This window comes from Tachypleus tridentatus, chromosome 6 (genome assembly GCF_004210375.1).
Source record: "Tachypleus tridentatus isolate NWPU-2018 chromosome 6, ASM421037v1, whole genome shotgun sequence".
Classification (NCBI taxonomy): Eukaryota; Metazoa; Arthropoda; class Merostomata; order Xiphosura; family Limulidae; genus Tachypleus; species Tachypleus tridentatus.
This window is the reverse complement of record NC_134830.1, coordinates 73,629,089-73,646,428: the sequence shown is the minus strand read 5'-3', so window position 1 is coordinate 73,646,428 and position 17,340 is coordinate 73,629,089. Positions and strand designations below refer to the sequence as shown.

Sequence of the window (17,340 nt, the reverse complement as noted above, 5' to 3'; positions counted from 1 at the left end):
ACCTACTTGGAGAGCAATATCTTCAATTGTTCTAATATCACAAAATACATAAAAAATCAGAACAAATTAAGGTATTTTTAGATGAAAAACTCAATATCAACTCAGGACAGACAACATTTTGTTTCTCTTTTCTAATTTGTAATTTATCTTATTGTATGTTATTCTTTCAGAGTAATATAAGTTCTTTTATTTAGCACCCGCCCTTGTGGCAACGCTTGTTTCCACTTTTTTCTCTGAGTGAAGAAATCCAAACTAACAAGTTGTTTTCACTAGTTTTGCGCTCTTAAGAAAACAACAGCTATTTTTGTCTTAGTTTCAAAGTGTAACTGTACATCGCAAATGCAGACAATTAGAGTCTATATACAATGTTCTTTTGTTTACGTGTTATACTATTACCACAGTAACTATCTCGGAAAAATTCTGTCTATCTGGCCATACTATGAATTTTTCTATACACTATATTGTAGGTAAGCTATGTTTTTAATAACAGAGGGAACGTAAAATGCATTTTAATTTTGAAAAAAATCAGCATTTGACACAGTTATTAAGGATTTTGGCATTCAGGAACGGATATCAGCGATTGTTTGTGCTTTTGAATTTCACGCAAAGCTACTCGAGGACTATCTGCGCTAACCGTTCTTAATCTTGCAGTGTAAAAAATAGAGGGAAGGCAGCTAGTCATCACCACCGCCAACTCTTTTATCAACGAATAGTGGGATTGACGGTTACATAATAAGGCTTTCACGACTGAGAGAACAAGTATGTTTGGTGTGATAGGGATTCGAACTAGCGGATTATGAGTCGAGCGTTCTAAACACCTGGCCATGCTAGGCCTAGGTAAAAGTCACCAATTACTCGTATGCCTGCGTGTTATAACGAGTTAAAAACAATCTGAATTTACGTAATCTTAAATGAGAAAAAATCCTCTCTTGTATAATGCATTGAAGTTTATGGGAAAATGTTTTGTAACGAATACGTAATAAAGATATATGTTATGCAAAATTTTAGAATTCGCTCATTTACCGATAAAAAAGAAAGATCGCTTCACAAACTGAACATGTCAGAAACATCAATGACCGAAATGTTATTTTGTTCAAAGTGTGAAACTTAAAATATCAAATAAGCAAAGAACGAAACAATAAAAAAAAAACAGACAACTGCTTCGGTCTTTATCTACAACCAAATCTCCAATACCAAACAAGCAAATTACGAAAGAAAAAGCAATTTGTTTGTTGTAGTTAAGCACAAAGCTACACAACGGACTATTAGTGCTCTGCTCACCGCGGATATCGAAACTCTGTTTCCAGCATTGTAAGTTTGCAGACATGTCGCTGTGCCACTGAAGAGGGTGAAGAAAGCAAAAGAGAGAATAGTGTCCAGATGGATTCGCACAAGGAAATTATTGTGTATTTTGTTGTTGTTAAATACAAAGCTACATAAAACTCTGACGATTGATAAACTTAAAACTAAAATTGAATTCAAACTCATTAGCAATATATATTCTTCAGAAAATGGAAATATAACAAACAAATAGGATGTTTTGGATGACACCCTTACGACAGAACCTTTTGCAATAGAAGCTATGCTGCAGGTCTACTGTCAAGACGCAAAGACACCAGAGAGAGCATGAATAGATGTAGTGACACGGACTGTAACTACGTGATGAGGTTCCAAAATCGTTTTCATTAGCTAGTGCAGATAGCTGTTGAGCAACTTCTCGCAAATTTCAACAAACAAACCAAATCATTAAGATAGTGATTTCTTAACGTTATATTGTTGTTGAAAGTACTCTTTGAATTAGAGACACTAAAAATTATTTGAAAGAAGACAAAAATCAAATTAATTATATGTATATTATCACGATAGGTGTCGTTGGAAAGTTGATATTGATATCGACCTATATATTGAATATTACACGATGGAATACAAAAAAAATATATTAACAATACAGAAATTTCAAATGATATACAAACGTTAAGTAGAAACATATAGTATTATGTAATTTAATACGATGTATAATCTCAACGTTTATATTATTTGCGTAGAACATCCCCTTATAAATGCTAAGCATTTGTGCTCTATAATATATGTGTTCACTACAATCTCTATTGGCAATTTGTGTCAAGATTTACAAAAATCCTTATTGAAATATTAGACACAGGAACTTTTCAAATGTGACTATTTAATATAGATATAATTCAAAACACCAGATTTTCATTGTTATTGACTCATGACATGCGATAAGATATATCTCAAATATACAAACACATTATGATGTTTATGAGAAAGGACTGGTAAATTACGTAATTAAATTTGATATTACAGGCTTGTTATGAGCAGAGAATATGCTAGTCTGGTCAAAAGCTCTTTTCTAATCCAAAAGATATATGTGAGAACTACGCTGAAGGTTTTATTTTAATTTAGAATGTAATCTACCCCTATTAGTATTCTACCATGATTACCTTACATTATTAATATGTGTTCCCGTATTCAGCCGCTGCAATATTCGTCTAATAAGATTAACTCAAGCCTATAAAATGCATATTGATGAAAGTTAAAATGAGACTTAGTAATGTCCTCACAATAACTTTTTCAGGATTATTATAAAGTGTATCTTATATCGCACGTGATATAATAAATGTCCTCATTTCAAATCATAACAGCAAATTTATGGTTTGAAACATCAAAAACATATAATGAAATTTTTATATCAGTTACGGATTCTTCATATTTATGCATCTACTCTTGAGTTGAATAGAGTAAAAAATATGAGATTTCATAATTTTCTAAAATTAATAACCTAAAATGCATTAACAATATTCCTTGCATATCTTTCTGTTGTCTTGTTAGTTAATTAATGAAGTTTACACTTTAGATTACCACTATATTTGCTATCTTATATAGGTATATAATCTATATGACCTAATGAAAAATAGTTTGAAAAAACGCGTGTATAAATTATTCATCAATTTATTATTAAGTAGATTTTTTATCTTTTTCAAGCCGTAATCGTTTCATAATTTATATTCAAAAGTAAAGTTAGCAGCAGGAAAGAGTTTTCTCTACAGTTCCTTTTGACACCATAAATATTTTCATGAGCTAGCTAGTCCCGTTATACCAAAGCAGTATATTTGCTAAATATAAAATATGGTTTCTAAATTGGTATGAAACCATTCTTACAAATAAGAATTTGATAAAGTGACGCTAATGCTACTGCTTCTTTATTCTTAAAAATATATGGCCATCATGTGGGATTGTCATTCACTTAAACAAAATCGTCTCCGAATTTAATAGAAAAGAGAGTTAGAAATATTCAAAAACAAGTCATCAGCAAGTGCTGGTGTAAAAAGTTCTTAGCTGATGAATTATGGCGTTTAAAAGTAAGTAAGGTATGCATGATGTTACATACAGTAAGATCAATAGTAATTTATAATACATCATTCACCACTAGCTTATTACTGATTTTCAGTAAGGAGAGTGTATAGAAAAATATTTCAAATATATCTTGTTTGATGCATTTCTTTACCAAGTGACTTACCACTGAATATCAGAACTTATTTGACTGACAGATTTACAACAAATAAAACTTTGTATGAGTTGCTATTTATATCAGTTGTTCAAAAGTAAAGACCATTTTTAGGTCTCAGAATATCTTACCACATGCAATGTGGTACATTTTTATATATTTGTGACATTACATCAAAGTAAAAAATGGTAACATTTCAGCTCACATCATTCTTTTCTACACCTGGGTAAATATGCCCAGTTTCCAGTATGAAAGATATGTCTAAGTTTGTTTTTTATCAAGTATTCTGGGCATGCTCCTTAAGATTTGTCTCAACCCCTTCATTTTTATATACACACATACATATAGACGTTGACTAATAGTTTCATATGTTTGCCTCAATACTACGGATGTAATCCATTAAGAGATATATAGTATACATGGTTAAATTTGATACTTAACCTGAAGTAATTTAACAGAGTTTCAAAGGAAGCATTCTAAGACTGGACAAATTTATTTTTCTTATCGGAAATATTGTAATAAAGGTATATGTAAAATTGTAATTTTAAAAAATCTACACTTTAGAATGGAAAATTTAATCTATTATTGTAATTTTACCTGTTAATATTCATTTGCTTTATTTTCCATTGTCATTGTACAATAATATATGGTGGAATAAAGTTTTACTAGAATATAAGTAAACGAGAAAAAAAAAAACAACTTAAAACTTGCATGCTCTCTTTCTTTTCTTAATAAGGACGTGGAATTCCTGGCTATCTACTTTTTATTTTAGAAACTGGCAATATAAATTTTTGATTCAAAGATAGGTCAAATTGAAAACAACATTAAATAGAAAAGTAATGATAAGAGGCTCACATAAATGTAGCAGAAAGTCATATATTTTTCTAAATCAGTGTTCGATAAAGAATTTTTTCCTGTATAAAAGGCCTATAGTTTAGTTTCAGTTTTCCAATTCAACAACTGATGATAAAAAATAATGTTTTTTCATGCTAAGTTTCTAACGTAGAATATAAATGTATTTATTTTAAATATCAGTGCACGTTTTCTTAATATCGTATTTCAACATTATGTGCCTGTATTTTCTATGAAGCGTATTTTTGAGATGTTTTAACAATATATAACTTATGACTTGCATAGAAATGTCCTTATGGCTCTTTTTTTACACCGTTCGCATTAAAAGTTTAGCTTACTCTTATTGCATAACTGTTCTATGCCCAATTTGACCATACAAAGGACCTTTTCAAACATGAGTATCTAATATAGTTATAATTCAAAATACAAGATTTTTATAATTGTTGACTCAAGATAAGCAATATAAGTAATTTCAAATATAAAACACATGATGACAGTCACGGAAAGAACTGGTAAATTATCTAATTAAATTCGATATTACGACCATGTTACAATTAAAGAATAAGACAGTTTGGTCAAAAGCTCTTTTCTAATTCAAAGGACCCACGTAAGAACTATGCTGAAGATTTTATTTAAAATCAATTTAGTTCTGAGCACTGAGTGATAACACCTTTTTATTACGTTATAAGCCTTCGGACTTATCGCTGAACATTGAGGAATCCTGCAATGCCCAATAGTTTAGTTTACTCTTTTCATTATTTCCACTGCCATAAATAAATAAATATAAAAAAAAAATTGCTTGTAGACAGAACATAACGTATTTCGAAAAACTTTGCCTGTTTTTTATTAGAAAGAAATTTCAGCCTGTAATTCTATAACAGTATTTTCATTCTGATTAACTTATTTTTCTAAATGATATGGAAACTGCCTATAGAAATTCAATGTATCTTTACTTTATATTCTATAAGTTAAAGATTTTTTAAGTAAGTAAAATAGTTAGTTAGACAAAAAGTATTTTATCGAAATTTCTGTTGTTTTTTATGAGAACAAATACCACTAAAAACCATTGTTTCAACTTTTTATCCCGTTTTAATAAAATTTTTGGATAAGGTATGCACTCTTTGTTTTCTCAATTAATAGGAAACCATTTCTGCCTTTAATTACGAAAATAATAATAACACAATAAAAAAATCATTCAAGTAGATTTTTTAGTTAAGATCTAAGATAAATAAATTGATTATTAGAACTTGCTGAACCTTCAATATGTATGAAAATCTGATTCTATAACTAATACTATAAATTAGCGTCTTTATAAAAATGAAAAATAATTGAACGTTTGTTTTATTAACCTGAGGTTATTTAGAAAAGAAATATTAATAAAACTTATTCTAAGTACCTTTCTCAATAATTTTAATAAGAAATATGAAAGAAAACAGAAGTAGTCTATTATTTAGTCACAGAAAGTAAAATACTTAGGAGATATAAAGAAAACGATCAAATCAGGAAAAATAAATATTTAGGTAGGTACCTCCTACATCAAAATATAGCATAGTAAATTAACATTTCTTTCTTTAATTAACTTCTCAAAATTTCCTAACAATAGTTGTCTCTTATTATGAAGAAAATACCTACTATTGAATTTTCCCCAATCCATAAAGGGTGTTGAAAGCAGCAGGCTTTACATTCAAGTGATGTAAAATGTTTTTCACCTTTGGTCATTTATTTTTATCAACACTCTTGTGAATCATACCCTCCTCCAATGAATATTGTTTTTCGAATAAGATGTTCTATCCTGCGTAGTTTGTTTTATCTTGCATTCAATTTATTTTTGTGTGTTCTAACACACTCAAGTATGTATCAAAATAGTTATGTGACCTCATTATTCTACTAAATAAAATTTCTCAATTTTCGTTGTGGTTTTCCTTGGCATGAAATAAAAGTACTGTTTCCTTTGCTTAGGAATACACGAAATTCAAATCATAATGAATAAAGTGCATACCATTAGTCAAACAAGTGCAACAAAATCATCTCACAATTAGACTGAGCTTTGACCATACGATTCTGAAGTATGAAGGGAAAAGGAACGACATTTAATTTAATGTTTTCAAATATGACTTACACCATGATGCTCATACTAACAACATTTTTGTGCACTTGAAAACTCACACATAGAAGCCAACATCAAATGATCACCGTCAAGGACAAACGAAACTTTTGAACAGTCATAAAACATGTAGATAATAATAGCAGCAAGATGCTATGATAGTTAGGACTAATCAGAAAAACATGACGGTTTCTACTTTAGCGCAAAATTGATAGTTCGTCTTTATGTCTGTTTCAGACCTCAAAATATAAAACACTTTACTGTTTATCTGACAATAATAATTAATTAATATGGTTAGCAGACGTCAGCAGTAAAATGCTGAATAGAACATTATTAAAAGGTCAGTACAGTTATTGAAAGTTTGTTGTAAGGTAACAGCCCATTATTGTAATTAAAACAGAAACAAAGAAGAAAACAAACAACAGAGAATAAGACAAAAATTATACTTATAATATTTTAGTTATCTCAGGCCTGCCTTTACCACGAAGCTACTTTGTCATAATTTTAGTGCACAAACGTGTTAGTGATATTATTTTCCCTTATATTCAACTCTCCAAGCGCCACAGAAGTATGTCTGCGGATTCATGCCCCTAGAAACCGGGTGGTGGGAAGAGCACAGATAGCCCATTGTATAGTTTTGTGCTTAATTTCAGAAACAAATTTTACATTCAAACATATGAAGGTTAAATAGTTTTAAAACCAATCCAAAAAAGTGAGAAATATTTTAATAGTATGTTGTTTATTCTTAAGTGCAAAACTACACAGTAGGCCGTATATGCCGTACCTACCATGAGGTCCACCAGTGATACAGCGGTATACCTGCGGACGTATAACGCTAGAAATTGGGCTTCTATACCCACGACGGGCAGTGCACAGATAGCCCATTGTGTATCTCTGTGCTTAACTTCAAACAACAAGCCTACTAAGAGTGATAAAACGTGGTTAAAAGAGTTACAAGCCTTCAGACTTATCGCTGAACCATTGGGGGCATTCTACAATGCCTAATAGTTTAACACATTTTGATAATTTATTGCTAAAGGCTGAAGATAAGTGGAATTGTCAAATCCTATTATTTAGTCGGAAAACTGTAGACCAGGAGAGTGTTGTGGGTGGTGTTGAATAGCTTTTTACTTCTAAAATTAAGTGCTAGTGCAGATAATCTTTGAGTAGCTTTGAGCGATATTTATTAAATATTATATGTTTATGAAGTTACAAATTAATCTAATTAATTAATATTTTTTATTTCTTATTCTACACGACATATTCTACTCGTCGGTGACTCGAGAGAAGTTCTTAGAACCACACTAAGTGGCTATGGAAATGCCAGCATTCTATAAAAGTCTAATATTATGAACTTGATAGTAATGCTTCAACATAAGTACTCTTTTTACTCTTTTACTAAGAAATGTAATTTTATTTTTAAACAAGTTGACACAAATAGTCCTCTATCGAGATATTTTCGTGCATTTACACAGGAATGTTTGTCTTTTTCATCTCTACCACATGGATATATGTTTGTTTCTTTAAGTTTCATATGAAAGCTCCTGTCCTCTTCAATAATGAACTCATTAATAAACAAGATAAATTGTTTCTCAGTTGTGAGAAATGATTCATTTGTTAGTGTGGCTCTTGGGTCATTAGCGGATTATTTACGTCACTTTACTTGATTCATATCAGTGAGAAAAACTACTTTCTTTATTCAACAAGAGCTGGAAAATAAATCGCTGTAATTTTAATCATGAAATCAAGAACTCACAGTAAAATAGATAAAGAAGTAAGGAAATTTTGTAATATATATATATATATAAAAGGGTTTTATAGTGAAACTGTACCAAGAGAGGATGATGTAAGTGTTCTTGGAACATAGCTGCTTGAAAGATGTTAAATACAGAATAACGTCCTTGATAGAGGCGAATAAATACACGTTGCGTAAGGGTAACACTCAGAGTTAGTGAGAAAAGCTGGTGTTCAATTACCTTTTAGCATCATAAGTGCTCTCCTATTTCACAGTGTTTGAGCAAAATGGTCTACTGCACGGACGAAAGTTGTTTCAGACTTACTACACAGCTGAGTTTCAGCCCGGCATGGCCAGGTGGTTAAGGAGCTCGACTCCTAATCAGATGAGCCGCAGGTTCGAATTCCAGTCACTACAAACAGGCTTGCCATCTTAGCCGTGGAGGCATTATAATGTTACGGTCAATCACACAATTCGTTGGTAAAAAAGTAGCCCAAGAGTTGGTGGTGGATGGTGGTGACTAGCTGCCTTTCCTCTAGTCTTACACTGCACAATTAGAGACGCCTAGCACAGATAGCCCTCTTGTTGCTTTGCGCGAAATTCCAAACAAACCAAACCAAAACATTTGAGTTTCTTCTCAACATAATCTGTAATATTATTATCGCTACCTGGAGCGTGTTCATAGGCTTTTTCCCTTAGAGTTTGCACCAAATTCATAAAGTTTTTTTTTTCCTTCAACGCAAAAGAGGAAATTGTCATCATCTTGATACATCCTTCCAGTTTGTGATGGATAAGTGTTACAGCAGAAAGTCTTTACAACAGACCTGATAAACTAAAACAAATATTTGGAACAAAACTTTTCTAGGGTTATTATAGGATTTTAAGGTGTCTATCCTTTTTTTCTATTATGTAATATGAAGAAAATCGGCTGAGGTACCTTTGGCTTTATCATCGATCTTTCACCACTTATTTTTTAATCAAATATAAACCTCCAGAGTAGAGTTGAACTGGTGTTGTTATTTTTTCTAATTGCATATTCTCACAACAATCACAAGAGGATATTCAACGTGGCTTATAGGCCTTATGAAGATAACAGTTGTGATTATTATACAGAAATATATATTAATATAAATTGAAATATATATATGTCATTTAATAATTTTGGAACCTGCTTACACAACAACAGATAACGAGAGAATTCTTTCATTTAAAAACATTGGTAAAACAAAGTTGAACTGCATGAAATAACATTCAGAACACATACTTTATAAACATATTCTAAGGAAATGAAAGAAAGAGATTTACCAAAATATTTCTACTTCTCTTAGTCAATAAGCTTCTTGGACTAGACTCACTAGAGAATCCCATATTAAAGGTCTTACACAAATAAACACCTATGCAACTGTTTCGATAGAAATTAGGTTTTCAACAGTAAAAGTTCCAAGTCACGGCATGATTATCCAAGTAGTAGTTTTTGTTAGTCTAATATAAAATAATGCAATTATAAATGAGTGTTTATCTACACATTTAATCATATTTTGCTATTGTGTTTAAAAAAACAACATGAAAATGAATAAAAATAGCGTGAAAGTGCACGTAAAAACAAATGCTATCCAAATGTAACTCGTCATGCGGTCTGTTAACCGTTTGTATATTAGAAATGTGTTTCTCGTGAGTTCTAGAACAATCGATAAGGCTATCACTTCGTGTTCGGTCTAGAAAAATCTATAGCCAGTGGTTGTCAACATTTTAAACATAACAAAATGTAACCGGATTTCAATAAAAGTGTTTCATTTATGTCAAAATACATGTGACATTTTGTGAAAAATCCGTATGCGATGAAGAAAAATGAACATGATATTTCGATTCAGTTTACAGGAAATAATGTAGATCGTGTAAGAATTTCAAGACAATAATACCGTTGCAAAGCTGTGTTATCAGATCTTGTTGTCACTATGAAAATATATCTGATAATGTACGTATCTATAATACCCAAAGTGTTGGAGTTATTCCACCTATCAGGCAAGGTTCAGACGCTGACGTTAAACTAGCCAATAACTGTAGACAATTAGTTAAGAGCAAGGAATTGAATGCTTAAACAGAAAATATATCATATATATTTAAAAACGAAGGTCGAAAAGTTGTTCGCTCCTCTACATAAAAAAAATTCTTAACCCAGACCAGCCGTTTTAAGTATATATTTTTCTCTACAAATAGGTTTTCTCGTCATCACAGAGAAAATATCTAAACTCCTACAGCCTTCTATTATCTACAACCAATTGTATGAAGGTCCTCTAAATATTTATATATAACTTTAATTTTGAAATAAAGTCACCCTAAAAACTCTACAATGTAAAGCTCCTAACGTCAACTCTTTATTTTGTACCTGAATAAATTTTGAAGAAAAAGTTTGGAAAATGGAAGTTTAAGAGCTATTAATGTAATAGTTTTTTAATTCTATTTAATATCATTTTGTAAATAGAGTGTATTTTGTAAAATATAGAGTGGTCTATTTCTACTATAGTATTTTTTTCTGTCTCAATGTACATCTCTTAATATAAACATGGAATGGAAGTTGGAAATTTTGCATTCTAGAATGTTTAGGTTCGCTTTATTTCCGCTTTAAGATTATATTTGAATATTAATGGTTACCAAATGCCTTCCCACAACTGACTGCAAAATGTGAAAGTCAGTACGAGTTGAGACCTTGTGGGTTTAAGCACTAACGTCTTAACAACTGATTCTTCATGGCTGCTGGCTAATGTGATATAGGAATCTAATATAGATAGAATATTCCCAAAGCATTTGGGTGGTATGACCACAGACAATGACCTATGATGACAAAAAGGATTGATAATGAAATAATAATTGAGAATTTTTAATTTCATTTTAATGTTTAATTTGTGTATGTGTGTGTGTGCGTGTAATTCAAAATTTTTTGTGCACTAACAGCAGTGGTAGAGAAAAAAATAATATATGCTCGATTCGCTATAGCATTCTTGTGTAGTAGTATATAACACATTTGCTTTGTGAAATGTCCGACAAATGGTCAACATACACGAGTGGTGTTTTGTCATTTCTCTAACAAATACATGTATAATACCTGAAGAGTATAAATAACGGGGTTAGTGCTTTCTTGTATTCATTTACTCCAGAATACACAGTCTTCTAATATTTACGAAATTGTTGTTGCTTTTCAAAGTTAACAGCTACTTTCATATCATCTTCATTTACGCCCTTTGGGCATTGTTTCTTTATTATACCAAAGCATTATCAACAGAGATTAATCAGCGTAATAAAGCCTTCAGTTTGCTTTATTTTATGAATACGAGGCTTTATGTTTGCCCGAATTACGGTTTCCCTTAATCTACACACAACAGTGCATAACGAGAATAAAGCTACTTCTATCCACCGGTATATCTCTCTGTCTAAACAGTTTGATATTTCAGTATGTTTTTTTTTGTTTATTTTAGTTTACATTCTTTGCAAATATAAAATAAAGAAGCTTAAATATTTCAGGATATTGAACTATAAAAGAACGCATATACACCTTAGGTATTCATTTCAGTCATGACGAAAACTATCATCTGTAACAATTATTGTGATTTACTAACTTATCAAGTCTGACAGTATCTTCGATTTCATTTAAAGCTTATCATATATGTATTTTTACATGATAAGAATAAAAATTTGGAATAAAAAGTGCAATTTGAAAAGCCAATGGACCCTACTGCAAAAAAGAAAAAAAGAAAAGAGGATTCTGTCATGCAGTCACAGGGCCCTAGTTATTTATCTCTTCCTTAATTTAGTGTAGTACCATTGGTCTGAACAAACAATCCGAGTATTCTGTGTGCATATTAAACAGAAAATAACCCATAAATACAAATAAATGTTGGGATATTTGTTTGGTTGTGTTACATCCGAAAGCATAACTTTTGAAAGTGAGTAATGATACTGAATGCCTCAGAAGTATCAAGCACTTCAACCAACCACCGCACAGATAATGTTGGATAATTTTCAAAATGGAGTTTTATAGCTCTTATTTTGTGGTTTTCATTTTGTTCTTATAGAACTACAATAAAGATACACATAAGATGAACTCTGATGAGGTAGAACTGCAACTAAGTTCTTCTGTCTTCATAAGATTTCGTACATTACGATAATATGTATTAAAACATTTGTACTCTGCAAAGTTTCTGTAACGCTCTATTTTTTCTTGCAGTTATGTACCAGGAAATTAAAAAGGTTCAGTTAGAGCAGAAATCAAATGTATCAGTCAAGTTACACACTAATAGTCGCAAATTTTCGAGTCAAATTCCAGTTGGCCACTGCAAAATTAAATCAGTCTTTCTTATACAAAACTGGATTCCACATTGAGAGACCTTTACTAGAATTAGAGAGATCGAGAAAGATTTTAGCTAATTCATAATATATCGTCACAAAATACAGAAATAAAATTAGGTACATTTGAAATAATACTTTCTTTACAAGAGTATCTGTTCTGCATGACTCATCCTTATAAAATGAATATATTTTAAATGCTTGGAACTTCTGTAAACAAATGTAGAACAGATTTCGAAATGCAAGATCAATATATAGTATGATATATATATACACACTTAATGAAAACATTAAACATTAATCTTGGAAAATTTTTGAAGGACAAGAAAGAATAATAATTAAAATAAAAGAAGCAACTCATAGATGTAACCTTCTTTTTTAGAATAGGTAAATAATGTAATTTAAAATCATTTTTCAAAATATGATTTTTGTCCAATTTGTGCGAATATCCTTCCACTAAATGTAGTCAGGAGGTAGGGTTATCAAGTTATATAATGATACTGTTATCAGGAAACTGTTTACCTGTTTCGTTTGAAACCCATTTTCATTCATTCACGTTGACTTAGTATTTAAATAATATTGCTTTTCATAAAAAATACTTTTCTTAATAAAGTAGAATATAAAACTTGCTATTATTAAAATTATCTAACAAGCGTAACGTTAAATATAGAATAAAACGCAAATGAAAATAAAAACACACACAACTAAATATATATATTTATAGTATTCGTTAAAAGCAGTAAACACCATGTGCACAAATACGTTAACCAAGGCATTTCCTTAATACCAGCCTAACTGAAAATTATATAGGAACAAAGAAACAAAAACATCAGTTATTACTAGCAATTATATTTAATATATAATGAGCCATCACAGCTTCATCTATTATGAATAAGCTAAAATCATCTGTTATTAGAGTTTAAAATCAAATTGTAACTACGAAACTATATCTTTTACTTAAATAGGACTAGTAAATCATGTTTTTATTATAAACCGCAACGAAAGATGTTAATTTCGATGATTTTTTGTAATTATTAGTATTTTTATGTAAGTTTCTAAGCGAATATAAAATTTTGTTTTATACTGTTGTTATTTGCAATGGAAAAAAATAATAAAATCTGAAAATAATGAAGGACTTGAAAAAAAAAAACAATACGAAATACCACTGAGCTTGTTTAAAATTAATTTAACTGAAAACTGTTTTAATAACCAAAGGCCTTACATAACTCGGTGAGAAGATGATTTATTATGTCTAATGATTAATTAATAATTATAATTTAGATTTTTTTAAATAAAATATTCTAAATTATAATTAATCATTAGACTTAATTAATAATTATAATTTAGATTTTTTTTCAAATAAAATAGGGTAGAGACTCTCCTTTATTATTTATTACATACACTAGTTCATTTAAAATCTTATAAGTGATGTAAACAAATAACTGAACTATTCCTAAGTAGAAACGAAAACGTTCACGCGAAAAGATTGAAAGCCTTTGATAATAATACATGGGAAAATATTTGAAAGTCTATGGTTCGATACAGATTCTTTTAATTCCTCATTGCATTTCCATTTCTGCAAAACAGAAAATCCTGCGATTTGAGAGTAACACATTTCCATTACATTCTGAAGCGCTTTTCTAGATGATCATGTTCTTGAAAAGCAGAATCCGGGGAAAGGTATTAAGCTGATTTTGCTGATGAACTTGAATTAAATAGGTACACGTGAGAACTAAAGTGTAAAATGTTGTGTTTATTAAGAAGCCAAGTCGATTTGGTTTGTTTTGAATTTTCGCGCAAAGCTACACAACGGCTATCTGCACTAGCTGTCCAGTATTTAGCAGTGTAAAATTAAAGGGAAGACAGCTAGTCATCACCACCCACTGCCAACTCTTGAGCTATTCTTTTACTAACGAATAGTAAGATTGACCGTACCACTATAACGCCACCACAGCTCAAAAGGTGCCAATGTATTGTGTGACGGGGATTCGAATCTGCGTCCCTCAGCGCTCTTACCACCTTCTCATGACGACCAAACAAGGTCAACAATATATTACTATATCGCCAAAAATAGAAACAAAACAAGCGATCATCTCTGACTACCGTTATTCAGTTTGAAAGCTGGAAATACAGCTTAAAACAAAATGTATCCCATTGCGTAGCTTTGTGTTTTATTGCAAAAAAAATGAAGAATTATTAAAATGACGACTTTAATAACATTATTAGACAAACAGACATTTGAAAGCCCCATGATTTTAATCAGATTTGTCATTATGTTTTCAAAGAGTTTTTATAATAATTTAGAAGTTTTATTAATATATTTTTTATATTTTTGAAAATATTGGAACAAAAAACGTTCTGATGTTGTTTAAGAAATATTTTAGAACAACTAAAGCATAAACTGTAACACATAACAGAATACAAACGTGACAATACAAAGTGAAATCTGCTGTTAAAAAGTAATTTTGTGACCCCCTACCTGTACCCCAGTGATAAAGCGGTATGTCTGCGGACTCAAACTGCTAAAAGCCGAATTTCGATACACGTGGTGAACAGAGCACAGACAGCCATTGTGTAGCCTTATGCATAATTCTGAACAAATAAAAAACAAGACTCCTACATCTAGAATTGCATGATAAATTTAAATGTTTTCCTTTTTACTTTGAACTAAACATCTTTTACCGTTTGAAAAATACAAGTCGTGCGTACTTTGCAGTAATTAAAATAATTACATTTTCACACATAGGTAATACTAATAATAGGATTCTGTTAAAAAGTGAATGCATACATTTAATATCTGTATGCATTTTAATACACAATATTTTCATTAACCCAATTTAACTTAGGTTTCTCTATCTTTCTCTCCACTTAGTAGTAAGCTGAAAAATTATAGCTCTAAAAACTGAGTTTCGTTACCCGTGACGGCTCAACCCATATAGCCAACGGAGTAGCTTTTAGCTAAATAAACTTTCTTTCTCTTTTTTAACTTAGGAGACGAAAGTTTAAGTTATCATAATGTTAAGACAAATATTAATTGCTGATAACTGCTTAGAAGTAAAGTGTCTTAATATGATCTGTAAATCATTGATAAACTTACTGTTTTACAGTACTAAAACTTGGGGCTCGTTTTTCGCGGTAGATATGGAGCAGCAAATCCATTATGTAAGAACAACAGAAGACTGAGTACTAATGGTCTTAGAGAAAAACAACAACACTCTTAATTTTTTATCTTTAGCTGCGTGGTGACAAAATAATAAAACAAAAACTACCAGATCATTTTTCATTGTACATTTGTTTAGAGGAAAGTAAATTAGGGTGAAAAATGATATAATTATCTTATCAGCCTTTTCTTTAAACCTAGTTCAGACTTTCAACTTCACCACTTACACAAAGTACGTTTATCTATCTCATTTGAGCGCTCTGTTCACTATCCTTTCTTCTGGAAACACCCTAACATCTTAAAACACGGAAGCAAAATCTTAATCATTAATGTGCTGAAAGTACAAATCTAACAGATATCAGTCTACTATTCTTTGGTGGCCTAAGCTAAAGCAAGTCGTTTTCTTAGACCTACTTTATGCAATAGTACCATTTTGTCATTTTCTCTTACGTGGCTATTGAACTCTAGCACACAAACCGCTTAAGTAACGCTGAATTAAGTTAAAATATTATTGAGAGCTTGACTGAACAACTCGAAGAGTGTCGCTTTCCAAACAAAATGAAATCAAAACATCATTTCAAGGCACTAAAGCCAGTGGGAGATGGTTGAGGCACGTGAACAGAATATCAGACCTCTATATTCTTCACACTGTGCTATCGAACTGTAAAAAACACAAAACTGTTCAATCTGTGGCACAACAGGAAAATGAAATATATATTGTACCTGGAAGACGAATGCAATGAAACAATATAAAAAATATATAGCACTCACACCAAAGCTCTTTTTTTCTTACAGTTTTTAACTGACAAAACATAACTTATAACGCCAAGTTGCACACAAAAAATTATCGAATGAGAAGCAAAAATGATATAAATTGACGTGATATATGTAATTATTCATATCATTGCACCATTCGGTAACAGTTGTTTTTTATCTCCTGCTTTTGTATGGTTACCTTATGAAATCATAATCGAGCATCATTACATGTGTAAAGATTTATATAATCTTTTTACAGGATGAAATTGCATTGTTAACGCTACACATCTCTTGAATAATATATATTATCCTCTTTCAAGATTAATAAGATATTGCGAAAATTATACATAAACACCCCTATAATATCAAAAGATATAGAATTTAATATGAACCCACTTTTCCCAGTATTCAGTAACTTATTTAAATGCATCATCGACATAATTATTGTGGTTGTAGACTAAATGTAGGATAAGTTTCCTAGTACATGTTTGCTTTTGAAACACAAATTAAACTTCATTCATCGTTTTTATTAGGTAGTCACTGCAGATACTAGATACACGTACCACTTTGGCATTTCAAATCAATGCTTCCACGTGCAGTTACACACAGAATGAAATCTTGAATAACACCTAGAAGATGGGCAAATCACTTTGGACACTGATTTATATAAACCTTATAGTTATAGCCATGCTCGGTCTCGTTCATTATTAGTTAGTCATATAAAAACAGGAGATAAAAACATGAATATCACTCACTAGAGTGCATACCTTCGACACACTGCGTTTACCATATTCGACCTTTAAAAACTACAAAAATTGTTTCGGTGTGCCTGGCATTTTAAACTGACACAGACAATTCTCAGCATG

At 30.8% G+C, this 17,340-nt stretch overlaps 1 long non-coding RNA gene across 13 annotated transcripts in view; it reads right to left on the bottom strand.

Annotated features, from left to right (window-relative positions):
• LOC143252805 (uncharacterized) overlaps positions 1-17,340 on the bottom strand; it is a 169,686-nt gene that overhangs the window by 107,175 nt on the left and 45,171 nt on the right. The window lies entirely within an intron of this gene.